Source organism: Anser cygnoides, chromosome 3, assembly GCF_040182565.1.
Source record: "Anser cygnoides isolate HZ-2024a breed goose chromosome 3, Taihu_goose_T2T_genome, whole genome shotgun sequence".
In the NCBI taxonomy this organism is placed as follows: domain Eukaryota; kingdom Metazoa; phylum Chordata; class Aves; order Anseriformes; family Anatidae; genus Anser; species Anser cygnoides.
Genome location: NC_089875.1, coordinates 112594847 through 112620488, shown reverse-complemented (window position 1 = coordinate 112620488; position 25642 = coordinate 112594847).

The window sequence follows — 25642 nt, the reverse complement described above, 5'->3', positions numbered from 1 at the left end:
CCATCTGCCCCAGAAAGAGAGGGGACACTGCTATCTCTGTGCCTCGGCGGTAAATCCTTCTGCAAGGGCATTGCTCCTCGGATTTTAGTCCGCAAGTTTCCCTGTGCCCCCCCAAGCCATTGCACTCATCCGTGCCCCCAAACCCTGCCCCTGTTCCCTCCCCGTCCCCTCCTCGGTGGCCCCACATTTCCGTGTATCTGTTGAGGTCCTGCTGAGGTTCTTGTCGAACAGTTTGGCTAGTTCAGACAACTCATCCACATTTGCATGCTCGGGACATCTGCAAAGGGGCAGAGGGCAGCTGCTGCCACTGCAAGCGCCCCGCGCGCTCAGCTCCCTTCCCGCCAGAGCCACCCGGGCTCTTCTCACTGGCCCAGAGCCGGCAGCGGGCGCCTCTGATTGGCTCAGCTGTGGCGGGCCCTGGGGCGGTTGCCGTGCCTGGGGGCCATTGGGAGCGGGCGTCACACAGCGGTGGGCGTCTCCTCACAGAGCGCCACCATTTGCCAGAGCTTGGCCGTTTGGGCGCAGAACGGGTCACCCCTCGCCTCTGCCGCACGCAGACTGAAGAACAGCCGTCAGAGCGCACATTCAGTACACTCAGTACAGGCACGGACACAGGCTGAAAAGTCGAGGTGTCCTGTGCTGGCAGCAGGGTGCTGCAGTGACGAGGTGCCCCTGTACTCAGCCCTGCGCTCCTGACCCTCCAGAGCACCGTGAGACAGAGGGTTACATTACTAACTTAGGTCATTACTAACTCCATTTCATCTCGCTACGCAGATGCCCTGGGACACGGCCTCCCCTGCCAGGCAGGGCACCCAGCCCAGCTCTGGGGCTGGCCCTGGCTCCCGCTGACCCCTCTCCCTGCCAGGCAGGGCCTGCCTCAGCACCAGCCCTGCCTCCTACCTGCGGCTTGGCCCTGGGCATCATGGAGAAGCAGACAAATGCCAGCAGCAGCAGCCACAGGAAGGAGTAGAAGGCCCAGAAGGCTTCTGGGCTGGGGAAGAAGCTCATTCCCCAGGGATCAGCCATGCCTGTCGTGTGCCAGAGAGAGCCAAACTTGGCTGGCATGAGGAGGATCGGCCGGACCGCACTCACGGTCCCCTTGCTCCACCTTCCCAGCTCAAGCTTGTCCCTCTTTGCTCATCAGCTCGTGGGCAAAATGGCAGCCAGCCTCGCTCAGCCCCACTTATATAACCCATAACCGCCGCCGTTTGGGATGCAGGGACAGCGGGGATGAGGTGGCCCTCCCCGAGCTGAGCTAAGCCCCAGGAGGTGACCTTCACCCGAGCACCAGGCAGCAGCCAGCCCGGCCGGGCCAGCTCAGCGCAGCGGGGCCATGGCCAGCCCACCTCAGTGCTGAGAGCTGGCCCTGCGCAGGGCCCTGCAAGACCTCTGGCTTCTCACTAGGTAGGGCCGAACTCTCGGTCATGCATGGGCTGTGCTTCAAACCCAGAGCTTCCAGCTGTTGTTCTTGCCATTCTCTCCCTTGCTCCACATGAGACGGGGGAACCAGTTTGTGGGTGTTTTTTGGCTGCCCAGCAGCAACGATGCCATGGCCATCCTCTGGGGAGCTCAGCCTGGGGCTTGGGGCATGCAAGCTGGTGGCTGAAAGTGGTGGGGAGTGTGGGCAGGAGGCTGATCTGGCCCTGCTGTAGTGGATTTACGTGGTAAGGTTTTTGGTAGCAGGGGGCCATAGGCGTGGCTTCTGTGAGAAGAATCTAGAAGCTGCCCCATGTTATGTGAGGGCCCTGCTGCTGACCAGAGCTGAGCCAATAAGCAATGTTGTTCGCACCTCTGTGAGAGCATATTTAAGAAAGGAAAAAAAAATAAATGCTGCCACACAGTAGCTGGGAGAGTGAGAGGAGTGACACAGCCTTGCAGGCGCCGGGGTCAGTGCAGCAGGAGGGCAGGAGGTACGCCAGGCACACAGCAGCAGTTCCCCTGCGGCCTGTGGAGAGGCCCCTGGTGGAGCAGGCTGTCCCCCTGCAGCCCACGGGTCCCACACGGAGCAGATCTCCACGCTGCAGCCCGTGGAGGAGCCCCCGGTGGAGCAGGTGGATGTGGCCTGGAGGAGGCTGCGGCCCATGGAGAGCCCCCGCAGGAGCAGGCCCCGGGCCGGAGCTGCAGCCCGTGGAGAGGAGCCCACGCAGGAGCAGGGGGTCTGGGGGGAGCTGCTGCCTGTGGGGGACCCGTGCTGGAGCAGTTTGCTCCTGGGGGATGGACCCCGTGGTACCGAGCCATATCTGGAGCAGTTCTTGAAGAGCTGCTGCCTGTGGGAAGCCTATGCCGGATCAGTTCAGCAAGGACTGCATCCTGTGGGCAGGACCCCACAGCACAGGGGACGAGAGTGACCGAGAAGAAGCGGCAGAGAAGAAGCGCTGTAGACTGACCACAGCCCCATTTCCCCTGTTCCCCTGCGCCGCTCAGGGGGAGGAGGTGGAAGAGGGTGGATGGGGGGAAGGCGTTTTTGTTTTTTTTCCTTTGTTTCTCACTTCTCTAGCTTGTTAGTAATAGGCAATAAATCTTACTATCTCCCTATGCTGAGTCTGTTTTGCCCGTCACGATAATTACTGCGCGATCTCCTAGTCCTTATCTCAACCCTTGAGCCCTTTTCATCAAATTCTCTCCCCGTTCCTCTTTGAGGAGGGGGAGTGAGAGAGTGGTTGTGGTGGAGCTCAGCTGCCCACCCGAGTAAAACCACCACACTTGCCCAGCACTGCCGTGGTAGTGGTGCCAGTGACAGTCCAGAAACGGCCTTGGCTGTTGTGGTGCTTTCTGGCATTGTTATGTGTGTGCAAGCAGCCCTCGTGGTGCACCCCAGGAGGTGACCTTCACCGGAGCGCCAGGCAGCAGCCAGCCCGGCCGGGCCAGCTCAGCGCAGCGGGGCCATGGCCAGCCCACCTCAGTGCTGAGAGCTGGCCCTGTGCAGGGCCCTGCAAGACCTCTGGCTTCTCACTAGGTGAGAAGCGCTTCCCCAGGAAATTAGACACTCGCCTATGAGCTTGTTTCCACTGACATATTTATTGAGAGAGCCCCCAGTCCCTGGTGGGGCTGGCAGGGATCTGCTGCTTGCTGGCTCCATGCCCTGCTGGATTCTGCTGAACCTTGGACCAGTAAGGGGAAGAGTGTGGCCAGACAGGGCAGGGGATGAGGGCTCCCGGATTTCAGTCTTCTTTGTGGTTCTGTGAGCACAGTGTGCTCATGATACCGGTGCCAGGAAAATGTTGCAGAAGCTTCCCTTGTGCGATTACAGGGATTGATACGACTCCTCTGCGCCACTCTGGCTGCTGGGTGGCAGTGATATTCTTCTGGCCCTGCTGCCCCTTGGCCCTGTCTGCGAATGGTTTCTTCTCTCCCACTGTCTCTCCTCCAGCTGCACCTGGGACTGCAGTTGCAGACGGAGCCAAATTTTGGGAGTGTTCAGTCTCTCCCGCTGTCTTTCCTCCAACTGCACCTGGGACTGCAGTTGCAGACGGAGCCAAATTCTGGGAGCTTTCAGTGGCAGACAGATTGTGGTTTGGGGCTTTGATACACTTAGGGTGGAGTCTTGCGAAGACAGGTCCGTCCTGGGAGCATCCCTTGTCCTTCCGTGCCCCTCTATGTCTTCTGCGTGGCACGGCCCCGGTGCCCTCTGCTGCTGGGTCCATCCTTGATTGCCCCGCGTTGTCTGGGAGCTGCTTCGACTGTGAAGCCTGCACCTGCTTCTGCAGATCTTCAGCAATATGTTTGGCTTTGCGGCAGTCTCTTGGTGCTACGAGGACCTCTGGTATGTGGGGCATATCAAGACAGATCCAAATGTGGTGTGGAGGCCGTGGTAGAGCTGAGGGTCTGTCCCCACTGGAGCTGTGTTTTCTCTGTGGGGACCTTCTTCTTGGAGGTGCTGGTGTCCCCATGTCCCCTGTAGTGGATGCTGGGGACCTCACCCTTCTTATCTGACTGACCCCACGGAGCTCCCTTGCTCTGTGGCGACGCCTGCTCTGCCTGGGTGGAAGGGGAATCCCCTACTGCCCCAGGGCCCCGGTTCTTCTTGCTGGTGCCAGGCAGGGTCGTCTTGCTGGCCGTGCTGCTGCCGTTGGCTCTTCCTCCACACGCCATTTTCTGGCGGGATCTGTCCCCATCCTCCTGAGGCTTCATCCCTTGTTCCCCTCTCAGAACAGCTGCTGGCACAGAGTGGACAGGCTCCTGCATCCCCCGGGTGAATGCGTCCTTGGGGGCTGCTGCCTCCTGCTGAGGGCCAGGGGTCTGCACTGACAGCTGCGCTGCCGACTTTGTGGTGTGAGCGTGTTGCTGAAAGCGCCGGAAGGGTAAGCGGTGGCGCTGCCTGGTGTTCCGCTGTGGATCCTCAGTCTGGGAGTCTTTTTTTCCCAGGATGTGGTCAAAAAATCTCTTCATGGAAGCCAGGATCTTTCTTGGTAGCCTGAAGAGCCTTTGTGTCTGCTTTTGTACATCAGGCCCCTCCGGATGACTGTTCACAATCTTTTCCGCACAGGGTGGGTCCTTCTCCACAGGAGTCACCACCACATGTGGCTCTGCTTGCCATTGGGGTAGTTGAGGAGCTGTGGCTGGGACAGCTGTCCTTGCTTCCAGGACAGTGGCTGAAAAGCTCTCCTCACAAGACAACAGCATCTCTGACAGTCCAAATTGCTTTTGGATATACATTTTTTCCACTACATGCTCCAGCTGATTTTTCACAGCCTTGTCTAAGAAGGTCAGGTCCCACACCATGGGAACCGCCTTCATATTAGGCTCTTCTTCTTGCTTCGATACTTTCGAAGCAGAGGCTGGATCATTTTGTGGAGGCTTGTCCCCATCGGCTGGCAGGCGCAGTTTCTGCTCCTCTTTCTTATTTGAGGTGAAGTAGTTCAAGGCCTCCTTGGATTTCTTTTGTGTCAAAGACGTCTTCATTTCCATGGAGCGGAATTTGGGTACCTCTGGAGGATGGCTGGGAGCAGCCTGCTGGACCTGGACGTGTTGCTGGTGTTGGTGCACACTGCTGGCCCTGTGGCATCTGACCACTTCTTTCCTGCAGGGTTGGCAAGTGTCATGGTCATGCTGCCCCCCTGGGCCAGCCTTGGGATGCATGAGGCCAGGCTGGACCGCAGAAGCATGAAGCCAGTCTGCTTTCTGCACAGGAGTGGGGGTAGATGCCCGTGAATTCTGTCCGGTTTCGCTCTCCGTGATGGTAGTGCAGGAGATGATGCTCCAGGAGTCCAGAGAGGTTCCTGAAGAGCAGCTGGTTTCACTCTCCGTGTCAGAAGTGGTAGACTCACTGCTGTCCTCTGGCAACTCCAAGTTGAGCCTGTGTGAGGAGGAGGAGGAGGAGGAGACGGAGAAGGAAGATGATGGGAATGCTGAGCCAAGCACTCCTGAGCACCCTGGGACTCTCCCTCTGCCCCGAAGGAGCTGGCAGGCTGTGTCATTTCTGTGGGGTCCCCCAAGGGACCCCTTGGTCCCTTGCCCAAGGCTCCCCCTCTGCCGGCTGGGCACAGAAGCTCCATCTGCCCCAGAAAGAGAGGGGACACTGCTATCTCTGTGCCTCGGCGGTAAATCCTTCTGCAAGGGCATTGCTCCTCGGATTTTAGTCCGCAAGTTTCCCTGTGCCCCCCCAAGCCATTGCACTCATCCGTGACCCCAAACCCTGCCCCTGTTCCCTCCCCGTCCCCTCCTCGGTGGCCCCACATTTCCGTGTATCTGTTGAGGTCCTGCTGAGGTTCTTGTCGAACAGTTTGGCTAGTTCGGACAACTCATCCACATTTGCATGCTCGGGACATCTGCAAAGGGGCAGAGGGCAGCTGCTGCCACTGCAAGCGCCCCGCGCGCTCAGCTCCCTTCCCGCCAGAGCCACCCGGGCTCTTCTCACTGGCCCAGAGCCGGCAGCGGGCGCCTCTGATTGGCTCAGCTGTGGCGGGCCCTGGGGCGGTTGCCGTGCCTGGGGGCCATTGGGAGCGGGCGTCACACAGCGGTGGGCGTCTCCTCACAGAGCGCCACCATTTGCCAGAGCTTGGCCGTTTGGGCGCAGAACGGGTCACCCCTCGCCTCTGCCGCACGCAGACTGAAGAACAGCCGTCAGAGCGCACATTCAGTACACTCAGTACAGGCACGGACACAGGCTGAAAAGTCGAGGTGTCCTGTGCTGGCAGCAGGGTGCTGCAGTGACGAGGTGCCCCTGTACTCAGCCCTGCGCTCCTGACCCTCCAGAGCACCGTGAGACAGAGGGTTACATTACTAACTTAGGTCATTACTAACTCCATTTCATCTCGCTACGCAGATGCCCTGGGACACGGCCTCCCCTGCCAGGCAGGGCACCCAGCCCAGCTCTGGGGCTGGCCCTGGCTCCCGCTGACCCCTCTCCCTGCCAGGCAGGGCCTGCCTCAGCACCAGCCCTGCCTCCTACCTGCGGCTTGGCCCTGGGCATCATGGAGAAGCAGACAAATGCCAGCAGCAGCAGCCACAGGAAGGAGTAGAAGGCCCAGAAGGCTTCTGGGCTGGGGAAGAAGCTCATTCCCCAGGGATCAGCCATGCCTGTCGTGTGCCAGAGAGAGCCAAACTTGGCTGGCATGAGGAGGATCGGCCGGACCGCACTCACGGTCCCCTTGCTCCACCTTCCCAGCTCAAGCTTGTCCCTCTTTGCTCGTCAGCTCGTGGGCAAAATGGCAGCCAGCCTCGCTCAGCCCCACTTATATAACCCATAACCGCCGCCGTTTGTGATGCAGGGACAGCGGGGATGAGGTGGCCCTCCCCGAGCTGAGCTAAGCCCCAGGAGGTGACCTTCACCCGAGCACCAGGCAGCAGCCAGCCCGGCCGGGCCAGCTCAGCGCAGCGGGGCCATGGCCAGCCCACCTCAGTGCTGAGAGCTGGCCCTGCGCAGGGCCCTGCAAGACCTCTGGCTTCTCACTAGGTAGGGCCGAACTCTCGGTCATGCATGGGCTGTGCTTCAAACCCAGAGCTTCCAGCTGTTGTTCTTGCCATTCTCTCCCTTGCTCCACATGAGACGGGGGAACCAGTTTGTGGGTGTTTTTTGGCTGCCCAGCAGCAACGATGCCATGGCCATCCTCTGGGGAGCTCAGCCTGGGGCTTGGGGCATGCAAGCTGGTGGCTGAAAGTGGTGGGGAGTGTGGGCAGGAGGCTGATCTGGCCCTGCTGTAGTGGATTTACGTGGTAAGGTTTTTGGTAGCAGGGGGCCATAGGCGTGGCTTCTGTGAGAAGAATCTAGAAGCTGCCCCATGTTATGTGAGGGCCCTGCTGCTGACCAGAGCTGAGCCAATAAGCAATGTTGTTCGCACCTCTGTGAGAGCATATTTAAGAAAGGAAAAAAAAATAAATGCTGCCACACAGTAGCTGGGAGAGTGAGAGGAGTGACACAGCCTTGCAGGCGCCGGGGTCAGTGCAGCAGGAGGGCAGGAGGTACGCCAGGCACACAGCAGCAGTTCCCCTGCGGCCTGTGGAGAGGCCCCTGGTGGAGCAGGCTGTCCCCCTGCAGCCCATGGGTCCCACACGGAGCAGATCTCCACGCTGCAGCCCGTGGAGGAGCCCCCGGTGGAGCAGGTGGATGTGGCCTGGAGGAGGCTGCGGCCCATGGAGAGCCCCCGCAGGAGCAGGCCCCGGGCCGGAGCTGCAGCCCGTGGAGAGGAGCCCACGCAGGAGCAGGGGGTCTGGGGGGAGCTGCTGCCTGTGGGGGACCCGTGCTGGAGCAGTTTGCTCCTGGGGGATGGACCCCGTGGTACCGAGCCATATCTGGAGCAGTTCTTGAAGAGCTGCTGCCTGTGGGAAGCCTATGCCGGATCAGTTCAGCAAGGACTGCATCCTGTGGGCAGGACCCCACAGCACAGGGGACGAGAGTGACCGAGAAGAAGCGGCAGAGAAGAAGCGCTGTAGACTGACCACAGCCCCATTTCCCCTGTTCCCCTGCGCCGCTCAGGGGGAGGAGGTGGAAGAGGGTGGATGGGGGGAAGGCGTTTTTGTTTTTTTTCCTTTGTTTCTCACTTCTCTAGCTTGTTAGTAATAGGCAATAAATCTTACTATCTCCCTATGCTGAGTCTGTTTTGCCCGTCACGATAATTACTGCGCGATCTCCTAGTCCTTATCTCAACCCTTGAGCCCTTTTCATCAAATTCTCTCCCCGTTCCTCTTTGAGGAGGGGGAGTGAGAGAGTGGTTGTGGTGGAGCTCAGCTGCCCACCCGAGTAAAACCACCACACTTGCCCAGCACTGCCGTGGTAGTGGTGCCAGTGACAGTCCAGAAACGGCCTTGGCTGTTGTGGTGCTTTCTGGCATTGTTATGTGTGTGCAAGCAGCCCTCGTGGTGCACCCCAGGAGGTGACCTTCACCGGAGCGCCAGGCAGCAGCCAGCCCGGCCGGGCCAGCTGAGCGCAGCGGGGCCATGGCCAGCCCACCTCAGTGCTGAGAGCTGGCCCTGCGCAGGGCCCTGCAAGACCTCTGGCTTCTCACTAGGTAGGGCCAAACAGGAAGAAAAAGAGCAAGAAAACGTGTGGCTGAAATACAGGCAAGGCAATCGCTCCCTGGCTACCATTCAGGGGCAAAGAAGACGGCAGGGATTCACCAACGGGAAGTGCTGCCTGACCAACTCGATAAGCTTGTAGACAAGCTGTAGATGTATGGGCTGGATGGGCAGTCAGTGGGGTGCACTGAAAACTGGCAGAATGGTCGAGCCCACGGGGTGGCTGGTGATCAGTGGCACAAAGTCTAGGTGGAGGCCAGTAACTAGCGGCATACGCCAGGAGTCAATACTGGATCCAGTCCTGTTTAGCATCTTCATTAGTGACCTGCATGACAGGGCAGACGTCTGCAGATGGCACAAAACTGGGGGGAGTGGCAGATACACCACAGGGTTGTGCTGCCGTCCAGAGGGTCCTGGACAGGAGGGAGAAATGGGCCGGAAGGAACATCTTGAAGATCAGCCAGGGGAATTCTGTGCAAAGTCCTGCACGTGGGTAGGCACAACCCCTGGCACCAGGACATGCTGGGGACCGCCCCGCTGGAGAGCAGCTTGGAGGAAAGGGACCTGGGGGTCCTGGTGAACGTGAGGCAGCAACGCACCCTTGCTGCAAAGAAGGCTAATAGTATCCTGGGCTGCATCAGGCACAGTATTGTCAGCAGGTCAGGAGAGGTGATCCTGCCCCTCTACTCTGCACTGGTGAGGCCACACCTGGAGTAGCGAGTCCAGTTCTGGGCTCCCCAGTACAAGGCAGACGTGGGCGTACTGGAGAGAGTCCAGTGTAGGGCCACAAAGACAATAAAGGGACTGGAGCGTGTCTCCTGTGAGGAAAGGCTGAGAGAGCTTTTCAGCCTGGAGGAGAGAAGGCTGGGGGGATCCTATCAGTGTCTATCAGTCCCTGACGGGGGGTGCAAAGAGGCTGGAGCCAGGTTCTGTTTGGTGGTGCCCTGTACCAGGACAAGAGGCGACGGGCACAAACTGGAACGCAGGAGGTTCCCTCTGAGCAGGAGGAAACACTTTCTTTATATGAGGGTGACCGAGCACTGGCACGGGTTGCCCAGGGGCTGTGGCGTCTCCTCCCTGGAGATCTTCGAAAGCCGCCTGGATGTGGTCCTGGGCACCCTGCTCCGGGTGTCTGCTGGAGCAGGGACATTGAACCAGATGAGCTCCAGAGGTCCCTTCCAACCTCAAACTAGTCTGTGATTCTGTGACTCAGCTTGCGGAAATTAACTGAATCTTAGGCATCCAGCTGTTGGGTTGTGTATTGGGAAGTAAAGGCGATAAACATTTAAACACCTAGTGAAACGGAGTGAGACCTGCAAGAGCTCTTCTTTATCACTCCTCTCTGCCAGCTCCCACTGCTCTCTTCCTCCCACTTAGGGTTCCTGCTCACGTCCTCCTTCTTGTCTGTTTTCTTGCCTCAGTAAGTGCTTGGGCATGTAGAGCTCCTAGTGAGCCCCAGAGCTCAGGACTCTGATCCCAGCACCTTCCAAGGGGTTTGGGGTTATCTCCAAGCCACAGCCGTGATCCTCCTCGAAACAGAGAGGCAGGGACTTTGGAGATGAGCCCACCCCATTCCACAGCAAGAAGGCATCTGTCTGCCCTTCCCAGGGTCACACTGCCTGTCCTGGTGCAGACGGAAGAACAGGCACTGGGGCCTGTGTCGTCTCAACTTCTGGTAACAATAGACATGGAGAAAGCTGAGGCATTCAGCAACTTCTTTGCCTCAGTCTTCACTGACAGGCAGGCTTCCCAAGTCTTTTGTTTCCCCGAGCGCGTAGATGGAGGTTGGGGGATCAAAGTCCCACCCACTATAAGCGAAGAGCAGTTTCGAGACCTTAGAGACCCATGGCAGGGGGGTGGAACTAGATGATCAGGAAGCATCATGCTCACAGTCTCTCATCCTCCTGGGGGATCTCAATCACACAGATGTTTGCGGGGAAAGCCGCATGGCAGGCAGTAAGCAATCCAGGAGACTTCTGGAGTCCATTGAGGACAAGTTCCTATTCCACGTATTAGACAAACCAGCCAGAGGAGAAGTGTTACCGGACCTGGTGCTCACCAGTGCAGAAGGAGCTCATTAAAGAAGTTAAGACTGGAGGAAGCCTAGGTTGCAGTGACCATGCCCTAGATGCTCAGAGGATCTGATCAGAACTGGCAGCTCTTTAAGGATATCTTCCTCGGAGCGCAAGAGCTCTGTATTTCCATTTGTAATACATCAAACCAGGAAGGCAGGAAACCGCCATGGTTGAATAAGGATCTGCTGGTAAAACTTAGGCAAAAGAAGAAAACGCATAGACGGTGGAAAGAGGGCCACGTGCCCTGGGAAGAGTACAGTAATGCCCTCCGGATGTGCAGGGATGGGATCAGGAAAGCCAAGGCACTGACAGAACCAAACTTGGCAAGGGATGCAAAGAATAACGTAAAGGGGTTCTGCAGGTACATTGGCCACACAAGAAAGACTAGGGAGAGTGTAGCGCCTCTGCCTAATGAAGATGGAGAACTGGTAACAACAGATGTGGAGAAGGCAGAGGTACTTAGCAACTTCTTTGCCTCGATCTACACCAGTGGTCAGGCTTCCCACATCCCTTGTGTCCCCAGATCTCTAGGCAGGGGCTGGGGAAGCAGAGTCCTTCCAACTGTAAGGAAGAGCAGGTTTGGGACCTCCTGATGCAACTTAACAACTACAAGTCTATGGGGCCTGGTGACATGCATCCTAGGGTCCTGAGGGAATTGGCTGATGTAGTTGCCAAGTCACTCTCCATCATATTTGAAAAATCACGGCAGTGAGGCGAAGTCCACAGTGACTGGAAAAAGGGAAACATTTTACAATTTTAAAAAGGGTAGAAAAGAAGGCCTGGGGAACTACACGCTGGTGAGCCTCACGTCTGTGCCTGGGAAGATCACGGAATGAATCTTCCTGGAGGCAATGTTAAGGCACATGCAGGACAAGAAGGTGATCTGCGACAGCCAGCATGGCTTCACCAAGGGCAAATCATGCCTGACCAATCTGCTGGCCTTCTGTGATGGAGTGACTGCATCAGCTGACACGGGAGGACTGAACCATGTCACCTACTTGGACTTCTGTAAGGCCTTTGACACAGTGCCACATGACATCCTGATCTCCAAATTGGAGAGACATGGATTTGATGGGCAGACCATTTCGTGAATAAGGAGTTGGCTTGAAGGTCGCACCCGGAGTGGCGGTCAATGGCTCTATGTCCAGGTGGAGACCGGTGACGAGCGGTGTCCCTCAGGGGTCTGTCCTGGGACCGGTGCTTTTTAATATCTTCATCAGTGATGCAGACGATGGGATTGAGTGCACCCTCAGCAAGTTTGCAGATGACACCAAGCTGAGTGGTGCAGCTGATACAACAGAAGGAAGGGATGCCATCCAAAGGGACCTAGACAGCGCCTAAAGAAGTGGGCCCATGGGAACCTAATGAGGTTCAACAAGTCCAAACGCATGGTGCTGCACCGGGGTCAGGGCAATCCCAGACTTGAGGACGGACTGAGAGAAGAACTCATTGAGAGCAGCCCTGCAGAGAAGGACTTGGGGGTTCTGGTAGATGAAAAGCTCAACGTGAGCCAGCAGTGCAGGCTTGCAGCCCAGAAGGCCAACTGCATCCCGGGCTGCATCAGCAGAGCAGTGGCCAGCAGGTGGAGGGAGGTGATTGTCCCCCTCTGCACTGCCCTTGTGAGGCCCCACGCGGGGCACTGCGTCCAGGTCTGAGGCCCCCAGCACAACAAATGTGAACCTGTTAGAGTGAGTGCACAGGAGGCCTACAAAGACCATCAGAGGGCTGGAGCACCTCTCCTATGAAGAAAGGCTGAGAGAGCTGGGGATGTTCAGCCTGAAGAAGAGAAGGCTCAGGGGAGACCTCATTATGACCATTTCATACTTAAAGGGGTCTCATAAAAAAGATGGAGGAGGACTCCTTACTTGGGTAGATAACGACAGAGCAAGGGGGAATGGTCTTAAAAGAGGATAGATTTAGTCTGGACATTAGGGGGAAATTCTTCTCTCAGAGGGTGGTGAGGCACTGGCACAGGTTGCCCAGAGAAGTTGCAGATACCCCACCCCTGGGGATGTTCAAGGGCAGACTGGATGAGGCCCTGGGCAGCCTGATCTAGTGGGTGGCGTCCCTGCCCATGGCAGGGGGATTGGAATAGGATGATCTTTAAGGCCCCTTCCAAACCAAGCTATTCTGTTATTCTCTGACTTTATGATTCTCTGCCACACTCACCTCCAGGTAGCTTGGCAGCCCATGCTGCCTCTGAAAGCCTCAGGGGAAGGCCACCCCCAGATACTCTCCTTCGGGACCAAGGTGTGGCTTGGGGCTTTGATGCACTTAGGACGGAGTCTTGCGAAGACGGGTCTGTCCTGGGAGCATCCCTTGTCCTTCCGTGCCCCTCTATGTCTTCTGCGTGGCACGGCCCGGTGCCCTCTGCTGCTGGGTCTATCCTTGGTTGCCCCGCATTGTCTGGGAGCTGCTCCAACTGCGAAGCCAGCACCTGCTTCTGCAGATCTTCAGCAATATGTTTGGCTTTGCGGCAGTCTCTTGGTGCTGCGAGGACCTTTGTCATGTGGGGCATATCAAGAGCAATCCAAATGTGGTGCGGAGGCCGTGGCAGAGCTGAGGGTCTGTCCTCATTGGAGCTGCGTTTTCTCTGTGGGGACCTTCTTCTTGGAGGTGCTGGTGTCCCCATGTCCCCCGTAGTGGAGATGCTTGGGCCCTCACCCTTCTTATCTGACTGACCCCGCGGAGCTCCCTTGCTCTGCGGCGACGCCTGCTCTGCCTGGGTGGAAGGGGAATCCCCTACTGCCCCAGGGCCCCGGTTCTTCTTGCTGGTGCCAGGCAGGGTCGTCTTGCTGGCCGTGCTGCTGCCGTTGGCTCTTCCTCCACACGCCATTTTCTGGCGGGATCTGTCCCCATCCTCCTGAGGCTTCATCCCTTGTTCCCCTCTCAGAACAGCTGCTGGCACAGAGTGGACAGGCTCCTGCATCCCCCGGGTGAATGCGTCCTTGGGGGCTGCTGCCTCCTGCTGAGGGCCAGGGGTCTGCACTGACAGCTGCGCTGCCGACTTTGTGGTGTGAGCGTGTTGCTGAAAGCGCCGGAAGGGTAAGCGGTGGCGCTGCCTGGTGTTCCGCTGTGGATCCTCAGTCTGGGAGTCTTTTTTTCCCAGGATGTGGTCAAAAAATCTCTTCATGGAAGCCAGGATCTTTCTTGGTAGCCTGAAGAGCCTTTGTGTCTGCTTTTGTACATCAGGCCCCTCCGGATGACTGTTCACAATCTTTTCCGCACAGGGTGGGTCCTTCTCCACAGGAGTCACCACCACATGTGGCTCTGCTTGCCATTGGGGTAGTTGAGGAGCTGTGGCTGGGACAGCTGTCCTTGCTTCCAGGACAGTGGCTGAAAAGCTCTCCTCACAAGACAACAGCATCTCTGACAGTCCAAATTGCTTTTGGATATACATTTTTTCCGCTGCACACTCCAGCTGATTTTTCACAGCCTTGTCTAAGAAGGTCAGGTCCCACACCATGGGAACCGCCTTCATATTAGGCTCTTCTTCTTGCTTCGATACTTTCGAAGCAGAGGCTGGATCATTTTGTGGAGGCTTGTCCCCATCGGCTGGCAGGCGCAGTTTCTGCTCCTCTTTCTAATTTGAGGTGAAGTAGTTCAAGGCCTCCTTGGATTTCTTTTGTGTCAAAGACGTCTTCATTTCCATGGAGCGGAATTTGGGTACCTCTGGAGGATGGCTGGGAGCAGCCTGCTGGACCTGGACGTGTTGCTGGTGTTGGTGCACACTGCTGGCCCTGTGGCATCTGACCACTTCTTTCCTGCAGGGTTGGCAAGTGTCATGGTCATGCTGCCCCCCTGGGCCAGCCTTGGGATGCATGAGGCCAGGCTGGACCGCAGAAGCATGAAGCCAGTCTGCTTTCTGCACAGGAGTGGGGGTAGATGCCCGTGAATTCTGTCCGGTTTCGCTCTCCGTGATGGTAGTGCAGGAGATGGTGCTCCAGGAGTCCAGAGAGGTTCCTGAAGAGCAGCTGGTTTCACTCTCCGTGTCAGAAGTGGTAGACTCACTGCTGTCCTCTGGCAACTCCAAGTTGAGCCTGTGTGAGGAGGAGGAGGAGGAGGAGACGGAGAAGGAAGATGATGGGAATGCTGAGCCAAGCACTCCTGAGCACCCTGGGACTCTCCCTCTGCCCCGAAGGAGCTGGCAGGCTGTGTCATTTCTGTGGGGTCCCCCAAGGGACCCCTTGGTCCCTTGCCCAAGGCTCCCCCTCTGCCGGCTGGGCACAGAAGCTCCATCTGCCCCAGAAAGAGAGGGGACACTGCTATCTCTGTGCCTCGGCGGTAAATCCTTCTGCAAGGGCATTGCTCCTCGGATTTTAGTCCGCAAGTTTCCCTGTGCCCCCCCAAGCCATTGCACTCATCCGTGCCCCCAAACCCTGCCCCTGTTCCCTCCCCGTCCCCTCCTCGGTGGCCCCACATTTCCGTGTATCTGTTGAGGTCCTGCTGAGGTTCTTGTCGAACAGTTTGGCTAGTTCAGACAACTCATCCACATTTGCATGCTCGGGACATCTGCAAAGGGGCAGAGGGCAGCTGCTGCCACTGCAAGCGCCCCGCGCGCTCAGCTCCCTTCCCGCCAGAGCCACCCGGGCTCTTCTCACTGGCCCAGAGCCGGCAGCGGGCGCCTCTGATTGGCTCAGCTGTGGCGGGCCCTGGGGCGGTTGCCGTGCCTGGGGGCCATTGGGAGCGGGCGTCACACAGCGGTGGGCGTCTCCTCACAGAGCGCCACCATTTGCCAGAGCTTGGCCGTTTGGGCGCAGAACGGGTCACCCCTCGCCTCTGCCGCACGCAGACTGAAGAACAGCCGTCAGAGCGCACATTCAGTACACTCAGTACAGGCACGGACACAGGCTGAAAAGTCGAGGTGTCCTGTGCTGGCAGCAGGGTGCTGCAGTGACGAGGTGCCCCTGTACTCAGCCCTGCGCTCCTGACCCTCCAGAGCACCGTGAGACAGAGGGTTACATTACTAACTTAGGTCATTACTAACTCCATTTCATCTCGCTACGCAGATGCCCTGGGACACGGCCTCCCCTGCCAGGCAGGGCACCCAGCCCAGCTCTGGGGCTGGCCCTGGCTCCCGCTGACCCCTCTCCCTGCCAGGCAGGGCCTGCCTCAGCACCAGCCCTGCCTCCTACCTGCGGCTTGGCCCTGGGCATCATGGAGAAGCAGGCAAACGCCAGCAGCAGCCACAGGAAGGAGTAGAAGGCCCAGAAGGCTTCTGGGCTGGGGAAGAAGCTCATTCCCCAGGGATCAGCCATGCCTGTCGTGTGCCAGAGAGAGCCAAACTTGGCTGGCATGAGGAGGATCGGCCGGACCGCACTCACGGTCCCCTTGCTCCACCTTCCCAGCTCAAGCTTGTCCCTCTTTGCTCGTCAGCTCGTGGGCAAAATGGCAGCCAGCCTCGCTCAGCCCCACTTATATAACCCATAACCGCCGCCGTTTGGGATGCAGGGACAGCGGGGATGAGGTGGCCCTCCCCGAGCTGAGCTAAGCCCCAGGAGGTGACCTTCACCCGAGCACCAGGCAGCAGCCAGCCCGGCCGGGCCAGCTCAGCGCAGCGGGGCCATGGCCAGCCCACCTCAGTGCTGAGAGCTGGCCCTGCGCAGGGCCCTGCAAGACCTCTGGCTTCTCACTAGGTAGGGCCGAACTCTCGGTCATGCATGGGCTGTGCTTCAAACCCAGAGCTTCCAGCTGTTGTTCTTGCCATTCTCTCCCTTGCTCCACATGAGACGGGGGAACCAGTTTGTGGGTGTTTTTTGGCTGCCCAGCAGCAACGATGCCATGGCCATCCTCTGGGGAGCTCAGCCTGGGGCTTGGGGCATGCAAGCTGGTGGCTGAAAGTGGTGGGGAGTGTGGGCAGGAGGCTGATCTGGCCCTGCTGTAGTGGATTTACGTGGTAAGGTTTTTGGTAGCAGGGGGCCATAGGCGTGGCTTCTGTGAGAAGAATCTAGAAGCTGCCCCATGTTATGTGAGGGCCCTGCTGCTGACCAGAGCTGAGCCAATAAGCAATGTTGTTCGCACCTCTGTGAGAGCATATTTAAGAAAGGAAAAAAAAATAAATGCTGCCACACAGTAGCTGGGAGAGTGAGAGGAGTGACACAGCCTTGCAGGCGCCGGGGTCAGTGCAGCAGGAGGGCAGGAGGTACGCCAGGCACACAGCAGCAGTTCCCCTGCGGCCTGTGGAGAGGCCCCTGGTGGAGCAGGCTGTCCCCCTGCAGCCCACGGGTCCCACACGGAGCAGATCTCCACGCTGCAGCCCGTGGAGGAGCCCCCGGTGGAGCAGGTGGATGTGGCCTGGAGGAGGCTGCGGCCCATGGAGAGCCCCCGCAGGAGCAGGCCCCGGGCCGCAGCTGCAGCCCATGGAGAGGAGCCCACGCAGGAGCAGGGGGTCTGGGGGGAGCTGCTGCCTGTGGGGGACCCCGGTTGGAGCAGTTTGCTCCTGGGGGATGGACCCCATGGTACCGAGCCATATCTGGAGCAGTTCTTGAAGAGCTGCTGCCTGTGGGAAGCCTATGCCGGATCAGTTCAGCAAGGACTGCATCCTGTGGGCAGGACCCCACAGCACAGGGGACGAGAGTGACCGAGAAGAAGCGGCAGAGAAGAAGCGCTGTAGACTGACCACAGCCCCATTTCCCCTGTTCCCCTGCGCCGCTCAGGGGGAGGAGGTGGAAGAGGGTGGATGGGGGGAAGGCGTTTTTGTTTTTTTTCCTTTGTTTCTCACTTCTCTAGCTTGTTAGTAATAGGCAATAAATCTTACTATCTCCCTATGCTGAGTCTGTTTTGCCCGTCACGATAATTACTGCGCGATCTCCTAGTCCTTATCTCAACCCTTGAGCCCTTTTCATCAAATTCTCTCCCCGTTCCTCTTTGAGGAGGGGGAGTGAGAGAGTGGTTGTGGTGGAGCTCAGCTGCCCACCCGAGTAAAACCACCACACTTGCCCAGCACTGCCGTGGTAGTGGTGCCAGTGACAGTCCAGAAACGGCCTTGGCTGTTGTGGTGCTTTCTGGCATTGTTATGTGTGTGCAAGCAGCCCTCGTGGTGCACCCCAGGAGGTGACCTTCACCGGAGCGCCAGGCAGCAGCCAGCCCGGCCGGGCCAGCTGAGCGCAGCGGGGCCATGGCCAGCCCACCTCAGTGCTGAGAGCTGGCCCTGCGCAGGGCCCTGCAAGACCTCTGGCTTCTCACTAGGTAGGGCCAAACAGGAAGAAAAAGAGCAAGAAAACGTGTGGCTGAAATACAGGCAAGGCAATCGCTCCCTGGCTACCATTCAGGGGCAAAGAAGACGGCAGGGATTCACCAACGGGAAGTGCTGCCTGACCAACTCGATAAGCTTGTAGACAAGCTGTAGATGTATGGGCTGGATGGGCAGTCAGTGGGGTGCACTGAAAACTGGCAGAATGGTCGAGCCCACGGGGTGGCTGGTGATCAGTGGCACAAAGTCTAGGTGGAGGCCAGTAACTAGCGGCATACGCCAGGAGTCAATACTGGATCCAGTCCTGTTTAGCATCTTCATTAGTGACCTGCATGACGGGGCAGACGTCTGCAGATGGCACAAAACTGGGGGGAGTGGCAGATACACCACAGGGTTGTGCTGCCGTCCAGAGGGTCCTGGACAGGAGGGAGAAATGGGCCGGAAGGAACATCTTGAAGATCAGCCAGGGGAATTCTGTGCAAAGTCCTGCACGTGGGTAGGCACAACCCCTGGCACCAGGACATGCTGGGGACCGCCCCGCTGGAGAGCAGCTTGGAGGAAAGGGACCTGGGGGTCCTGGTGAACGTGAGGCAGCAACGCACCCTTGCTGCAAAGAAGGCTAATAGTATCCTGGGCTGCATCAGGCACAGTATTGTCAGCAGGTCAGGAGAGGTGATCCTGCCCCTCTACTCTGCACTGGTGAGGCCACACCTGGAGTAGCGAGTCCAGTTCTGGGCTCCCCAGTACAAGGCAGACGTGGGCGTACTGGAGAGAGTCCAGTGTAGGGCCACAAAGACAATAAAGGGACTGGAGCGTGTCTCCTGTGAGGAAAGGCTGAGAGAGCTTTTCAGCCTGGAGGAGAGAAGGCTGGGGGGATCCTATCAGTGTCTATCAGTCCCTGACGGGGGGTGCAAAGAGGCTGGAGCCAGGTTCTGTTTGGTGGTGCCCTGTACCAGGACAAGAGGCGACGGGCACAAACTGGAACGCAGGAGGTTCCCTCTGAGCAGGAGGAAACACTTTCTTTATATGAGGGTGACCGAGCACTGGCACGGGTTGCCCAGGGGCTGTGGCGTCTCCTCCCTGGAGATCTTCGAAAGCCGCCTGGATGTGGTCCTGGGCACCCTGCTCCGGGTGTCTGCTGGAGCAGGGACATTGAACCAGATGAGCTCCAGAGGTCCCTTCCAACCTCAAACTAGTCTGTGATTCTGTGACTCAGCTTGCGGAAATTAACTGAATCTTAGGCATCCAGCTGTTGGGTTGTGTATTGGGAAGTAAAGGCGATAAACATTTAAACACCTAGTGAAACGGAGTGAGACCTGCAAGAGCTCTTCTTTATCACTCCTCTCTGCCAGCTCCCACTGCTCTCTTCCTCCCACTTAGGGTTCCTGCTCACGTCCTCCTTCTTGTCTGTTTTCTTGCCTCAGTAAGTGCTTGGGCATGTAGAGCTCCTAGTGAGCCCCAGAGCTCAGGACTCTGATCCCAGCACCTTCCAAGGGGTTTGGGGTTATCTCCAAGCCACAGCCGTGATCCTCCTCGAAACAGAGAGGCAGGGACTTTGGAGATGAGCCCACCCCATTCCACAGCAAGAAGGCATCTGTCTGCCCTTCCCAGGGTCACACTGCCTGTCCTGGTGCAGACGGAAGAACAGGCACTGGGGCCTGTGTCGTCTCAACTTCTGGTAACAATAGACATGGAGAAAGCTGAGGCATTCAGCAACTTCTTTGCCTCAGTCTTCACTGACAGGCAGGCTTCCCAAGTCTTTTGTTTCCCCGAGCGCGTAGATGGAGGTTGGGGGATCAAAGTCCCACCCACTATAAGCGAAGAGCAGTTTCGAGACCTTAGAGACCCATGGCAGGGGGGTGGAACTAGATGATCAGGAAGCATCATGCTCACAGTCTCTCATCCTCCTGGGGGATCTCAATCACACAGATGTTTGCGGGGAAAGCCGCATGGCAGGCAGTAAGCAATCCAGGAGACTTCTGGAGTCCATTGAGGACAAGTTCCTATTCCACGTATTAGACAAACCAGCCAGAGGAGAAGTGTTACCGGACCTGGTGCTCACCAGTGCAGAAGGAGCTCATTAAAGAAGTTAAGACTGGAGGAAGCCTAGGTTGCAGTGACCATGCCCTAGATGCTCAGAGGATCTGATCAGAACTGGCAGCTCTTTAAGGATATCTTCCTCGGAGCGCAAGAGCTCTGTATTTCCATTTGTAATACATCAAACCAGGAAGGCAGGAAACCGCCATGGTTGAATAAGGATCTGCTGGTAAAACTTAGGCAAAAGAAGGAAACGCATAGACGGTGGAAAGAGGGCCACGTGCCCTGGGAAGAGTACAGTAATGCCCTCCGGATGTGCAGGGATGGGATCAGGAAAGCCAAGGCACTGACAGAACCAAACTTGGCAAGGGATGCAAAGAATAACGTAAAGGGGTTCTGCAGGTACATTGGCCACACAAGAAAGACTAGGGAGAGTGTAGCGCCTCTGCCTAATGAAGATGGAGAACTGGTAACAACAGATGTGGAGAAGGCAGAGGTACTTAGCAACTTCTTTGCCTCGATCTACACCAGTGGTCAGGCTTCCCACATCCCTTGTGTCCCCAGATCTCTAGGCAGGGGCTGGGGAAGCAGAGTCCTTCCAACTGTAAGGAAGAGCAGGTTTGGGACCTCCTGATGCAACTTAACAACTACAAGTCTATGGGGCCTGGTGACATGCATCCTAGGGTCCTGAGGGAATTGGCTGATGTAGTTGCCAAGTCACTCTCCATCATATTTGAAAAATCACGGCAGTGAGGCGAAGTCCACAGTGACTGGAAAAAGGGAAACATTTTACAATTTTAAAAAGGGTAGAAAAGAAGGCCTGGGGAACTACACGCTGGTGAGCCTCACGTCTGTGCCTGGGAAGATCACGGAATGAATCTTCCTGGAGGCAATGTTAAGGCACATGCAGGACAAGAAGGTGATCTGCGACAGCCAGCATGGCTTCACCAAGGGCAAATCATGCCTGACCAATCTGCTGGCCTTCTGTGATGGAGTGACTGCATCAGCTGACACGGGAGGACTGAACCCTGTCACCTACTTGGACTTCTGTAAGGCCTTTGACACAGTGCCACATGACATCCTGATCTCCAAATTGGAGAGACATGGATTTGATGGGAAGACCATTTCGTGAATAAGGAGTTGGCTTGAAGGTCGCACCCGGAGTGGCGGTCAATGGCTCTATGTCCAGGTGGAGACCGGTGACGAGCGGTGTCCCTCAGGGGTCTGTCCTGGGACCGGTGCTTTTTAATATCTTCATCAGTGATGCAGACGATGGGATTGAGTGCACCCTCAGCAAGTTTGCAGATGGCACCAAGCTGAGTGGTGCAGTTGATACAACAGAAGGAAGGGATGCCATCCAAAGGGACCTAGACAGCGCCTAAAGAAGTGGGCCCATGGGAACCTAATGAGGTTCAACAAGTCCAAACGCATGGTGCTGCACCGGGGTCAGGGCAATCCCAGACTTGAGGACGGACTGAGAGAAGAACTCATTGAGAGCAGCCCTGCAGAGAAGGACTTGGGGGTTCTGGTAGATGAAAAGCTCAATGTGAGCCAGCAGTGCAGGCTTGCAGCCCAGAAGGCCAACTGCATCCCGGGCTGCATCAGCAGAGCAGTGGCCAGCAGGTGGAGGGAGGTGATTGTCCCCCTCTGCACTGCCCTTGTGAGGCCCCACGCGGGGCACTGCGTCCAGGTCTGAGGCCCCCAGCACAACAAATGTGAACCTGTTAGAGTGAGTGCACAGGAGGCCTACAAAGACCATCAGAGGGCTGGAGCACCTCTCCTATGAAGAAAGGCTGAGAGAGCTGGGGATGTTCAGCCTGAAGAAGAGAAGGCTCAGGGGAGACCTCATTATGACCATTTCATACTTAAAGGGGTCTCATAAAAAAGATGGAGGAGGACTCCTTACTTGGGTAGATAACGACAGAGCAAGGGGGAATGGTCTTAAAAGAGGATAGATTTAGTCTGGACATTAGGGGGAAATTCTTCTCTCAGAGGGTGGTGAGGCACTGGCACAGGTTGCCCAGAGAAGTTGCAGATACCCCACCCCTGGGGATGTTCAAGGGCAGACTGGATGAGGCCCTGGGCAGCCTGATCTAGTGGGTGGCGTCCCTGCCCATGGCAGGGGGATTGGAATAGGATGATCTTTAAGGCCCCTTCCAAACCAAGCTATTCTGTTATTCTCTGACTTTATGATTCTCTGCCACACTCACCTCCAGGTAGCTTGGCAGCCCATGCTGCCTCTGAAAGCCTCAGGGGAAGGCCACCCCCAGATACTCTCCTTCGGGACCAAGGTGTGGCTTGGGGCTTTGATGCACTTAGGACGGAGTCTTGCGAAGACGGGTCTGTCCTGGGAGCATCCCTTGTCCTTCCGTGCCCCTCTATGTCTTCTGCGTGGCACGGCCCCGGTGCCCTCTGCTGCTGGGTCTATCCTTGGTTGCCCCGCATTGTCTGGGAGCTGCTCCAACTGCGAAGCCAGCACCTGCTTCTGCAGATCTTCAGCAATATGTTTGGCTTTGCGGCAGTCTCTTGGTGCTGCGAGGACCTTTGTCATGTGGGGCATATCAAGAGCAATCCAAATGTGGTGCGGAGGCCGTGGCAGAGCTGAGGGTCTGTCCTCATTGGAGCTGTGTTTTCTCTGTGGGGACCTTCTTCTTGGAGGTGCTGGTGTCCCCATGTCCCCCGTAGTGGAGATGCTTGGGCCCTCACCCTTCTTATCTGACTGACCCCACCGAGCTCCCCTGCTCTGTGGCGACGCCTGCTCTGCCTGGGTGGAAGGGGAATCCCCTACTGCCCCAGGGCCCCGGTTCTTCTTGCTGGTGCCAGGCAGGGTCGTCTTGCTGGCCGTGCTGCTGCCGTTGGCTCTTCCTCCACACGCCATTTTCTGGCGGGATCTGTCCCCATCCTCCTGAGGCTTCATCCCTTGTTCCCCTCTCAGAACAGCTGCTGGCACAGAGTGGACAGGCTCCTGCATCCCCCGGGTGAATGCGTCCTTGGGGGCTGCTGCCTCCTGCTGAGGGCCAGGGGTCTGCACTGACAGCTGCGCTGCCGACTTTGTGGTGTGAGCGTGTTGCTGAAAGCGCCGGAAGGGTAAGCGGTGGCGCTGCCTGGTGTTCCGCTGTGGATCCTCAGTCTGGGAGTCTTTTTTTCCCAGGATGTGGTCAAAAAATCTCTTCATGGAAGCCAGGATCTTTCTTGGTAGCCTGAAGAGCCTTTGTGTCTGCTTTTGTACATCAGGCCCCTCCGGATGACTGTTCACAATCTTTTCCGCACAGGGTGGGTCCTTCTCCACAGGAGTCACCACCACATGTGGCTCTGCTTGCCATTGGGGTAGTTGAGGAGCTGTGGCTGGGACAGCTGTCCTTGCTTCCAGGACAGTGGCTGAAAAGCTCTCCTCACAGGAGAAAACCATCTCTGACAGTCCAAATTGCTTTTGGATATACATTTTTTCCACTGCACACTCCAGCTGATTTTTCACAGCCTTGTCTAAGAAGGTCAGGTCCCACACCATGGGAACCGCCTTCATATTAGGCTCTTCTTCTTGCTTCGATACTTTCGAAGCAGAGGCTGGATCATTTTGTGGAGGCTTGTCCCCATCGGCTGGCAGGCGCAGTTTCTGCTCCTCTTTCTTATTTGAGGTGAAGTAGTTCAAGGCCTCCTTGGATTTCTTTTGTGTCAAAGACGTCTTCATTTCCATGGAGCGGAATTTGGGTACCTCTGGAGGATGGCTGGGAGCAGCCTGCTGGACCTGGACGTGTTGCTGGTGTTGGTGCACGCTGCTGGCCCTGTGGCATCTGACCACTTCTTTCCTGCAGGGTTGGCAAGTGTCATGGTCATGCTGCCCCCCTGGGCCAGCCTTGGGATGCATGAGGCCAGGCTGGACCGCAGAAGCATGAAGCCAGTCTGCTTTCTGCACAGGAGTGGGGGTAGATGCCCGTGAATTCTGTCCGGTTTCGCTCTCCGTGATGGTAGTGCAGGAGATGATGCTCCAGGAGTCCAGAGAGGTTCCTGAAGAGCAGCTGGTTTCACTCTCCGTGTCAGAAGTGGTAGACTCACTGCTGTCCTCTGGCAACTCCAAGTTGAGCCTGTGTGAGGAGGAGGAGGAGGAGGAGACGGAGAAGGAAGATGATGGGAATGCTGAGCCAAGCACTCCTGAGCACCCTGGGACTCTCCCTCTGCCCCGAAGGAGCTGGCAGGCTGTGTCATTTCTGTGGGGTCCCCCAAGGGACCCCTTGGTCCCTTGCCCAAGGCTCCCCCTCTGCCGGCTGGGCACAGAAGCTCCATCTGCCCCAGAAAGAGAGGGGACACTGCTATCTCTGTGCCTCGGCGGTAAATCCTTCTGCAAGGGCATTGCTCCTCGGATTTTAGTCCGCAAGTTTCCCTGTGCCCCCCCAAGCCATTGCACTCATCCGTGCCCCCAAACCCTGCCCCTGTTCCCTCCCCGTCCCCTCCTCGGTGGCCCCACATTTCCGTGTATCTGTTGAGGTCCTGCTGAGGTTCTTGTCGAACAGTTTGGCTAGTTCAGACAACTCATCCACATTTGCATGCTCGGGACATCTGCAAAGGGGCAGAGGGCAGCTGCTGCCACTGCAAGCGCCCCGCGCGCTCAGCTCCCTTCCCGCCAGAGCCACCCGGGCTCTTCTCACTGGCCCAGAGCCGGCAGCGGGCGCCTCTGATTGGCTCAGCTGTGGCGGGCCCTGGGGCGGTTGCCGTGCCTGGGGGCCATTGGGAGCGGGCGTCACACAGCGGTGGGCGTCTCCTCACAGAGCGCCACCATTTGCCAGAGCTTGGCCGTTTGGGCGCAGAACGGGTCACCCCTCGCCTCTGCCGCACGCAGACTGAAGAACAGCCGTCAGAGCGCACATTCAGTACACTCAGTACAGGCACGGACACAGGCTGAAAAGTCGAGGTGTCCTGTGCTGGCAGCAGGGTGCTGCAGTGACGAGGTGCCCCTGTACTCAGCCCTGCGCTCCTGACCCTCCAGAGCACCGTGAGACAGAGGGTTACATTACTAACTTAGGTCATTACTAACTCCATTTCATCTCGCTACGCAGATGCCCTGGGACACGGCCTCCCCTGCCAGGCAGGGCACCCAGCCCAGCTCTGGGGCTGGCCCTGGCTCCCGCTGACCCCTCTCCCTGCCAGGCAGGGCCTGCCTCAGCACCAGCCCTGCCTCCTACCTGCGGCTTGGCCCTGGGCATCATGGAGAAGCAGACAAATGCCAGCAGCAGCAGCCACAGGAAGGAGTAGAAGGCCCAGAAGGCTTCTGGGCTGGGGAAGAAGCTCATTCCCCAGGGATCAGCCATGCCTGTCGTGTGCCAGAGAGAGCCAAACTTGGCTGGCATGAGGAGGATCGGCCGGACCGCACTCACGGTCCCCTTGCTCCACCTTCCCAGCTCAAGCTTGTCCCTCTTTGCTCGTCAGCTCGTGGGCAAAATGGCAGCCAGCCTCGCTCAGCCCCACTTATATAACCCATAACCGCCGCCGTTTGTGATGCAGGGACAGCGGGGATGAGGTGGCCCTCCCCGAGCTGAGCTAAGCCCCAGGAGGTGACCTTCACCCGAGCACCAGGCAGCAGCCAGCCCGGCCGGGCCAGCTCAGCGCAGCGGGGCCATGGCCAGCCCACCTCAGTGCTGAGAGCTGGCCCTGCGCAGGGCCCTGCAAGACCTCTGGCTTCTCACTAGGTAGGGCCGAACTCTCGGTCATGCATGGGCTGTGCTTCAAACCCAGAGCTTCCAGCTGTTGTTCTTGCCATTCTCTCCCTTGCTCCACATGAGACGGGGGAACCAGTTTGTGGGTGTTTTTTGGCTGCCCAGCAGCAACGATGCCATGGCCATCCTCTGGGGAGCTCAGCCTGGGGCTTGGGGCATGCAAGCTGGTGGCTGAA